Source organism: Herpailurus yagouaroundi, unplaced genomic scaffold, assembly GCF_014898765.1.
Source record: "Herpailurus yagouaroundi ecotype Mexico unplaced genomic scaffold, PumYag 77, whole genome shotgun sequence".
Classification (NCBI taxonomy): domain Eukaryota; kingdom Metazoa; phylum Chordata; class Mammalia; order Carnivora; family Felidae; genus Herpailurus; species Herpailurus yagouaroundi.
In genome coordinates, this window is record NW_024412388.1 from 1228293 (window position 1) to 1236882 (window position 8590).

At 62.2% G+C, this 8590-nt stretch overlaps 1 long non-coding RNA gene across 4 annotated transcripts; it reads left to right on the plus strand.

The window, feature by feature from the left end:
* Positions 1-405: 405 nt before the first annotated feature.
* Positions 406-7593, plus strand: LOC121019444 (uncharacterized). 4 transcript variants are annotated; one of them, XR_005785584.1, is made up of 4 exons: positions 406-521; positions 4488-4647; positions 6869-6968; positions 7348-7593. It is a non-coding gene; the product is annotated as an uncharacterized LOC121019444 (long non-coding RNA). The 4 variants fall into 4 exon arrangements; XR_005785590.1 differs by lacking the exon at positions 406-521 and adding an exon at positions 533-3916; XR_005785586.1 differs by lacking the exon at positions 406-521 and adding an exon at positions 533-3912.
* Positions 7594-8590: the final 997 nt, after the last annotated feature.

Below are 8590 nucleotides of genomic sequence, written 5' to 3' on the forward strand. Positions count from 1 at the left end.
TCGGGGCCGTGAGGGGTGGTGAGCAACGCGGGGTGGGCGGGGCCGTGAGGGGCGGGGGCGATGCGGGGGCGGGGCCGTGGAGGGTGAGGACGACGTAGAGGCAACAGGGGCCAGGGACAGGGCTGTGGAGGGTTGGGGGCGATGCGGGAGCAGGACTGTGGAGGGTGGGGGCGACGCGGTGGCAGGGCTGTGGAGGGTGGGGGCGCTGTAGAAGCGGGCAGGAGCCAGGGGCGGGGGCGTGAGGGGGAGGGGGCTGGGGAGGCGGGTAGGGGGCTGGGGAGGCGTGCAGGGGCGGGGCCGTGGAGGGTGGGGGCGGGGCTGCGGTGGGTGAACGCCGGCCCCAGCTCCCCGAGGTCCCGGAAGGGATGGGCGTTGGGGTGTGGGAAGGGAGTGGGCGGGGCGGGAGGGACGGACGGCGGTGGATGCGGGGCGTGGTTTGGGGACCGGGTGCGAGTGCTGGCGTTTTCGGCTCCGGAAGCTAACGTGGCGGCTTCGAGGTGAGCATTGCTCCTGGATCCACGGTGAGCGTGACGAGACAGGCACCGCTCCACATCCGCAAGTGCCGACCCTTGACCTCTGTCAGCCTCTCTGCTCACAGGGGAGGGGCCCAGGGAGGCCACACGCCGGAGGGGACGGCGCTGGGAGAGCCACAGCTGGACCGAGCTGCGGGAGAGGAGAGGGAGGATTGAGGAAGGTTGGAGTGTGCCTGGAGGCTTGGGGCTCTGTGCCCCACCCGCTGCCCGGCAGAGGAGGGCAGGGGGTGCCGCAGACGGACACGGCTGGCGCCTGCGGCTTGTCCTGTTGGCACTAAGGAGAGTGCCTGGCTACGGGGCTGGGGAGCCACTGAGCCTACGGTGACCTTGCCCGGGAGGGCGTGGGGCGGGACGGCCGCGGCCTTGCCCTCGCCTCTGCTCCCATCTCCAGGACCACCGCCCACCGAGGTGCAGCCGGGCAGTGGCTGGGCTGTGGCTCTGAGCCAGTCTCCGCGCTAACCGGAGGTCCCACCAGCTGTGGCCAGGCCCTTCCTAGTGAAGCCCCCTGGAGGCGAGCCCCTGCTCACGTCCCTGTGCCCCGCAGCCAGAGGCTGCCCGAAGCTTCAGTTGGCACCCCCGCCCCCCCTTCACAAGTTTCTGACCAGCTACGTCTGACAGTCTGAAACGCTCAGCTCCTTGCTGGCCCCCAAGACGCCCTGGCCTGTGGGTTTGCACAGATGGCCCTGGTGTTCACCGCAGCCAGTTGGTGGAGGTTCGGGTCCCTCACTGCCCCGTCGTGCCCACCAGCGGGTCCTGCTCGGGACTGCACCTCCCAGCATCTCTCCTGCTCAGCCTCACGAAACCATATGACCAGAAACCAGAAACCATGTGACCCGGCGTGTGTTGTTCTGGGCAGGTGGGGCCTGGGTCCCCCGGTTCAGATCTTCGTTTCTCCCCTGGCGCTGACCTGCACCCTCGCTGAGAGGACTTCGGGTTGGGGGTCAGACTGAGGAACGGCCGGCAGGTGGCGCCGTCGGCCCATCTGCTCTACGGGGTCAGAGGGTAGAATTTTAGGGATTAGGGAGTTTCACCCCAAAGAGTGAACCTGGATCAGGATCCAAAGATGTGGCAGAATGACTGTGATCTCTCCCCGGGCAGGAAGGTGAAGAAGAACAGAGTGGACCTCAGGGAAGTGGCCGCCTGGGCCGGGCTTGAGGTGGCCGAGTCCAGCCCCTGTGGTGGGGGGCGGGGGAGGGGGTGCTGTCCACCAGCTGGGCCTGCAGTTAAGGGGTGACTCCGTTTTTAAGCTACTGGGTGCTACTTGCTGTGTCCAGTGGCAGCCGAGCCGTGGGCCCTGCTGACCAGGAGCCGTGCTTGGGCTGGTCTCTGACTCAACCTGCTGTGACTTCGGCGGGTCCTTGCTAGCTTGCAGAGAGCTTTCGCACACTTTCCACCTTAACTCCACAGACCTCCGTTTTTTGCTCTGTGAAATGGGAACACTGATAGAATGAGCTGGTATTTATTAAGAGCCCACTGTGCCAGCACATGAGTCCCCTGGATCACAGGCTGCCCTTTGAGCAGGAGTGTGATTCCCAGCACTCAGGATCCTCTGTCCCTCCTCCGGGGTGCTTGCCCTGGACCCTCTCCTGTGTCCCTCCTCCAGGGTGCTTGCTCTGGTTCCTCTCTGAGCCCTGCTGCACACCTCACCCCAGGTCCCCCGCCTCATCTCCCGCTTCCACCCAGCACCACCCGCAGCCTAGTGGGCAAGCTGGTGGTCAACTCGTCTGTGTCCCTGTGCTTCATCTGGGAGGCTGGCTTCACCTGGCGGAGCCTTCCTGCTGGGGTGGCTGCTGTCCCCTCCAGCACGGCATGCACAGGTGCTCAAAAAAACAGTGCCGGGAGGAGGGGAGGAAGGAAAACCAAGATGGGCTGGCTTGTTGCCCTAATTCTAAGATGCTCCCACTGTGTGACTCCCTGTCCTGAATTCCCAGGCCTCAGGGTCCTCCTGTTAGATACCGGGTGGGGTGTGCCCTTGTCGTGGGACTGGGAGGGGGACTGTTCCCCGGGGCAGGATGCCCACCCTGGGGACGGGAGGTTGAGGGACACAGAATGCTGGAGAAAGCTGCGTGCGTGTCCAGACAGCCACACGCCTGGGTGCTGGGCCTGGGCCCCTGACTGGGCAGGTGCCCTGGGGGTGGAGGGCAGAGGTGGGCACTGCTTCCTTTTGTGGGGAGCGGCTCTCAGACAAACCCGGAGAACAGGTTTGTCCACCCCCGTGGCCGCCCCGGAGGCCTGGAGGCCCAGAAATGCCCCTCACTGCACCGACTGGCACTCACGTGCGGTGGCACACACACAGAGTGGGCGTGGGGTGGGGGCAGCCTGGGGAGGGGAGGGAGGCCCCGGGTGCAGATGGGCAGCACCTCCAGGACCGAGCAGGGGACCCCCGCCAGCCCCTCGAGCAGAGACCTCGTTCAGCCAAGCAGTGGTCCCACAGCAGGAGGCTCGGTAGCTGGGGTCAGGACAAGGGGCCAGAGTGCAGAGCCCAGGTTGGGGGCCTGGGCTTGCCTGCGAGGTCGTGTCAGTGGTTCCAGGGCATAGGCGAGTGGCTGGGGCCAGTGCATCCCTGTGCTCGTCAGGGATGGGACTGTCTTGGCAGAGTTGCGTGTCCGACGAAGCAGAGTCCGCCTGGGGTTCTGGGGCTCTGGCCCATGGTCAGGGTTTCAAGGGAGCCAGGACAGGAGTCTGCACTTGGGGGGCCGAGGAAGGTAGGGGCAGAGCTAAGAAATCAAAGCTCAGAGAGACTGTGCCTTGTTCAAAGCAGGCACCCGGTGATCCCAGGTCTGTCTGGCCCCACATCTGTACCCCAGTGGTTCTGTCTGTTGCTGGGTGGGGGTGGCTGTCCATGTATGCGTGGCCGTCATCCTGGGCTGAGCCGCTTGGGCCCAGGGAAGAGATGATCCAGGAGGACTTCCTGGATGAGGAGGCTTTGCACCAGCAGAAGGAGAGGGAGGGCTCTATCCAGAGAAGAGGCTGGGGTGATGGGTCACCCTCCTGGCCTCCCGTGGGGGTCGGGGGAGAAAGGAAAGGAGGGAAAGAAAGGCCAGGCCCCCGCGGCGTGGGGTGCCCCGAAGTGTGGGGACTCATGGGCACCAGGAGGGCCAGACAGGGAGGCCTCCGCAGGGCCATGGGCCGGGCGGGGTGTTGAGAGCAGCACAGAAAACCCGTACGTGCACTCCACTCACTCCAGCCAGGGGAGCGGCCTCCATCCCGGGAGCAGGGAGGTCAGGCCCTGTCCTGGGGCCATTTCCTGGGTGGCCACTTTCGAGAGACCGTGTGCTGGAGCCTCCTCGGAGACACCCTCCTGTGGCGCCACTGCCTTCGTCCTAGCGGGGACCCGGTTGCCGCGTCTGCGCAGCAGTACGATCCTGGGGGATCCTGGGTAGGTCCGTACCTTTCCTGGGCTTCGGTTTCCGGGTCTGCTGGGTGGGCCCTGGGGGGCTTCAGTGCCGCATCCAGTTGGTTCTGAATGCGGGGTTGGCAGATTTGTCCCAACTCACAGAGATCGGTAGCTGCCAAGGGCACCAGCACACCCCCACCCCGCTCCTCTGGCCACCTCACGTCAGTGAACCAGAAGGAGGCGTGCGGGATATTTTAGTTAGCGGGGCCCCAGCGCAGCCCACTGTGGCCCAAGTGTGCCGGGGTCCCCCCGCAGGCGGAGGGCAGTGGGAGCCCCGGGCCCGCTGGAGGCCAGTGGGCAGGAGCTGAGGCCTCCAGCGACAGGCTCTGGGTGTTTCTGCCCCTGCCCACGCCGTTGTGGCTCATTTATCAGACAGGTGTGACCTACCAAAACGTGTCACCAAAGGCCAGGGCCGAGTGGGGACCTGATGGGGTGCAAGTTGACCGTTGTATTTGGTAGCTCTGGGCATGTGGTGGGGGTGCCCACCCTTACAGGTCAGCGCCGCGTCCCTGCCCCACCGTCCCCTGCAGCACTGGACTCTTCTCTCCCTGTGCCAGAGCCTTCAGAGGCTCCCCAGCACCCGGAGGAGAGAGTTCTAGGTCTGACCTTGGCACTGGAGGCCCCTGCGGATATTGTGAGCACCTCGAAGAGTGGGGATGCGGGAATACAGGTGCCCTGTTTGGTGACCCCTGGCCCCACCCGGGAGGCCGTCTGCAGGTACCGTCTTGTCCAGGACCGTCCCGTGACTCAGTCACAATATCACTCGTCCCCCACCCCGCTGCATGTGTCTCCCCAGGCATAATCCCTGTTCACGGTCTTTTACGACCGCCAAGGGACTACTTTGCTGCCTGCTTCCTTAAGATGTGAGCCCTGTGAGTGTGGCACTTCCGGGGGATCACTGTGGTGCTCCCCATTCCAGAAGGGGCATCACAGGTTTTCCTGAACAAACACAGAAAGGAATGACCCCCATTTCAGTGCTGAGGGCAGGAAGGGGTGCCCCCAGACAGCTGCCCTTGGGATGGAGGCCGGCAGCATCCTTGGCGTCTTCTCCCATCTCCTCCTGTCCTCCCTCTGTGGCCCGGCAGCAGAAGAGACCTTCCAAGGTGGCCTGGGGTGCCTTCGGGTGAGGAGGAGCCTGGTGGGCAGGACTCTTAGAAGGTGTCTCCTCTCAAAGTCTCCGCTGGAGATGGTGCTCCTGGTGCCCTGTTGTGCCTGCGGGATAGCACGTGTCCCCAGGCTGTCCACAGGGGTGGGGGCAGTGGGTGAGCACGGGTGCAATTCTTCCAGCCTCGCTTGGCCCTGGGCCCCTGCCTGGGAGCACCAAAGCAGGGGAGGGGAGCTCATGCATCAGCTTGGGCAGCTGGAGGAGGCATTCAGGGGAGGCCAGGCCCGTGGGCTCGGAACCTACCACCGTCTCTAATAAGACAGTAGCATTTTGTGGAGGGGGCCGAGGATGGGGGACAGGTCTGCAGACTGTGGGCGAGGGTGGGCCTGGGTGCAAGCGTCTGGCCCTGTCCCCAGGTTGGTCTAGAACCCTATGGGCAGGGCTGAAAGCCTTGGGCACCCCAGGGGAGTGCAGCACAGAGCATGGAGTGGGGCAGGGGACGGCCAAGGTGGCCCCAGGTGGGGCATTTCCCCCCCCTGGAGCCTTTTTCCTGCCTTGTGCAACATGGGGGTGACACGTTCCTACTGCCTTTTGTTCCCACAACCGCTCCTGTGCCCATGCCTGTCCCGGCCCCCCCTCTCCCAGGCGGGAGCCCCCCCCTCCAAGCCCTGTTACTCTCAGCTTGGCCTTACCCAGGCCTGCTCTGTGTCGTGGCTGCCCAGCACCCCTGCGCCCCCACCCTGGGCCCGACACCCTCGTGGCACTAACGTCTTTGCTGCCCAAAGACCCTGGGGTCTGCTTCCCATCCCTCCCCGTCCGTCCCTCACCGGTGGCTCCAACGACCAGTCCTCCCTGCCCTGCCCTCAGCCATGTGCCCACCCTTGAGCAAACCCTTTTCAAGAGGGTGAGCTTCCTCCCCACTTCCTCTCCCCCCACTCCCTGCTGTCCACCCCGGCCCAGAACACAGCACCCCCATGACCAGGTCTCCCAGCATGTGGTCTTCAGTGCCCCCCCTGCCCCCCACCCAGGCCTCGTGGGGCCTCCTTGGCCCCCTCGCGGGCTGCTCTGGCCTGCCCGCTTCCACACCTTCACCCAGCCGGCCACCCCAGGTCCTGGTGGGGTCCGGATGTGCTGTTGGCAGAGGCCTTGAATGGTGCAGTCATGGTGGATGTTCACGGCCTGAGGGGCCGGCAGAGGGAGACGAGGCTTCTGATGTGTTGTTGGCTATGTGCCCGTCCAGCACTGGGATGTGGGAAGCCACCGCCAGCCTCCTCTGGGGGTGGGAGGACTGAGGGAGGAGCTGGAACAGGTGTCCCCGGCTATGGAGGTGCCCTTCAGTTGAAGAGTGTGCTCCCTCAGCTGCCCCAGGTGAATCCTGGGAGGACTGGGACACGAAGGTCCTAGCCAGCCCTGGGCCCACGGACCAGAGGGCCCTTCCTGCCACAGGGGTTTTGCTGTCCCTGGGCTGTATGCTTCCTTTTTAATCCCCCTGTGCTGTGGCGTGGAGACGAAACTACTGCCCTGAAGATCCCCCCTGGAGCTGCCTGTTGGGCCCAAGTGACCCTCCCGAGTGGAGAGGGTGGGGTTCAGGCAGGAGGGGCATTGGGGCCCAGTCTGCTGGTAGGTTGTGGGTTCTTCCCGGGATCATCTTTGTGGGGTGAAACCCGGTTATTTTGGCCCTGCCCCGATGGGGTGTTGTTCCTGGTACAACATGGGAAAGAGTCCCTGGGGGTGGGGGTCCCAGAGCGTGAAGACTGGGAGGGGCCTGTGTCTGCTCACCAGGCTGGGCTTCTCCCTGAGACCTGCCCAGTTCCTCAGTAATCTCTTCTGCAGGCCTCGGGCGCAGAGAGCAGCGGGGACCCCTCCTCACCACGTCTCGACCCCACTCTTGACTGATAATGGATTGCCATTTGCCCATCCGGTCCCCCCTTAGGTGCGTCTTGTGGGTTTTTGTGGGTTTTTGTGGGGTTTTTTGTATTTTTCAGCATGGATAGTGTTACTTCGCTGCGATTTTTAAAAATCCGTATTGGCAGTGCACAGGGTGGTCTCCGGACCCCTTTCCGATCTGAGCAGCTGTCGGGGACCCCGAAGTGTGTTGTGCAGTGGAGCCTGAGCTGCTCGCACCGGCTCATGAGCCGGCTATGAGGTCTCCGGTAATTCTGAGAGCGGGTTGTCACACGCGGCCGTTATTAAAATCAAATTAAACTAATTAAATTATGTAAAACATATAAATTATAAGAAAAGCAAGGTAATGAACACTCTTGCTTCCTGATTATTCACATCTTGCTGTTATCTGCGCCCCTATCTTGTAGCTCACGCCTGTGCCCTCCGCCCAGCGGAAGTGCGGGAGGACCGGACGTGACCTGGTTTCCTCCCAGCTGGAAACTGGCTGCCGCGGGCGTATTCACGTGGAAATTGGCAAACACCGCCCATCAGGGCTTTCACCCCCACGGGGCTGGTTGGTAAATCTGGATCAGCACATCCCTGGTTATTAGCACTTGACATTTACTACGTTAGATATTGAGACTAATCATTAAAAACATTTTGTTGATGCAGTCTCGCTGAATAACAACCAAGTGATTACGTGCGAACATAAAGAACATTTTTTGTATTTTATGGAAGTAGGGTTGACGTGCGGTCTGACATTAGTCCTTAGTTTCAGGTGCCCAGCATAGTGACCGGGCAATTGTGTAAAATACTCAGGGCTCGCCGCCATCATGTTATTACAATCTACTGACCGTGTTCCCCGTGCTGTACTTCCCACCCCTGTGACTCCTTTATCTTGTAACTGGAAGTTTGTGCCTCTTAACCCCCTTTATCCATTTTCCCCATCCCCCCACCCGCCTCCCCTCTCACAACCGCCTGTTCTCAGTACTTACGAGTCTGTTTCTTTGTTCGTTGGTTTGGGGTTTTAGATTCTGCGTGCGAGTGAACTCGTATGGCTTTTGTCTTCGTGTGGCTGCCTTATTTCGCGTAGCGTAACGGGCTGTGGTTCCCTTCGTGTCGCTGCACGTGGCCAGGTTTCATTCTTTTTATGGCTGAGTAATATTCCCGCGTGCGCGCATGCCCGGTCCTTCTCCGTTCCCCAACGGGTGGACGCCAGAGGGCGCTCGCACACCTTGGCTGTTGTAAACGGTGCTGCGGTAAACTTCGGGGTGCGTGTACCTTTTCGAATTAACGTTTTCATTCTCTTTGGGGAAATACCCAGTAGCATTCCTATTTATAATTTTTGAGGAACCTCCATATTGTTTTCCACAGTGGCTGCACAAACTTAGGTTAATATAAATAGTTTTTCATGCAAATAACTTTCTTCCCCCAAAACGAATTCGGCAAGAAGAGCGGTATTGCTTTGTCTTGTCGCGAGTGTCCGGAACGGGGGGCAGGAGGAAGGGGGCCGGGCTCTGGATGCGCTGCTGCGCCGTGGCCGCCACAGCGTGCGTTCACAGCGTGCCCGTCGGGGTGGAAAGCTCTCAAGGAGACCCACCTCCTTGCACGCAGGCATGTGCGTCCCTCGCCGCCGTGGCAAAGCCACAGAGACGATGACGCTTGGCGGAG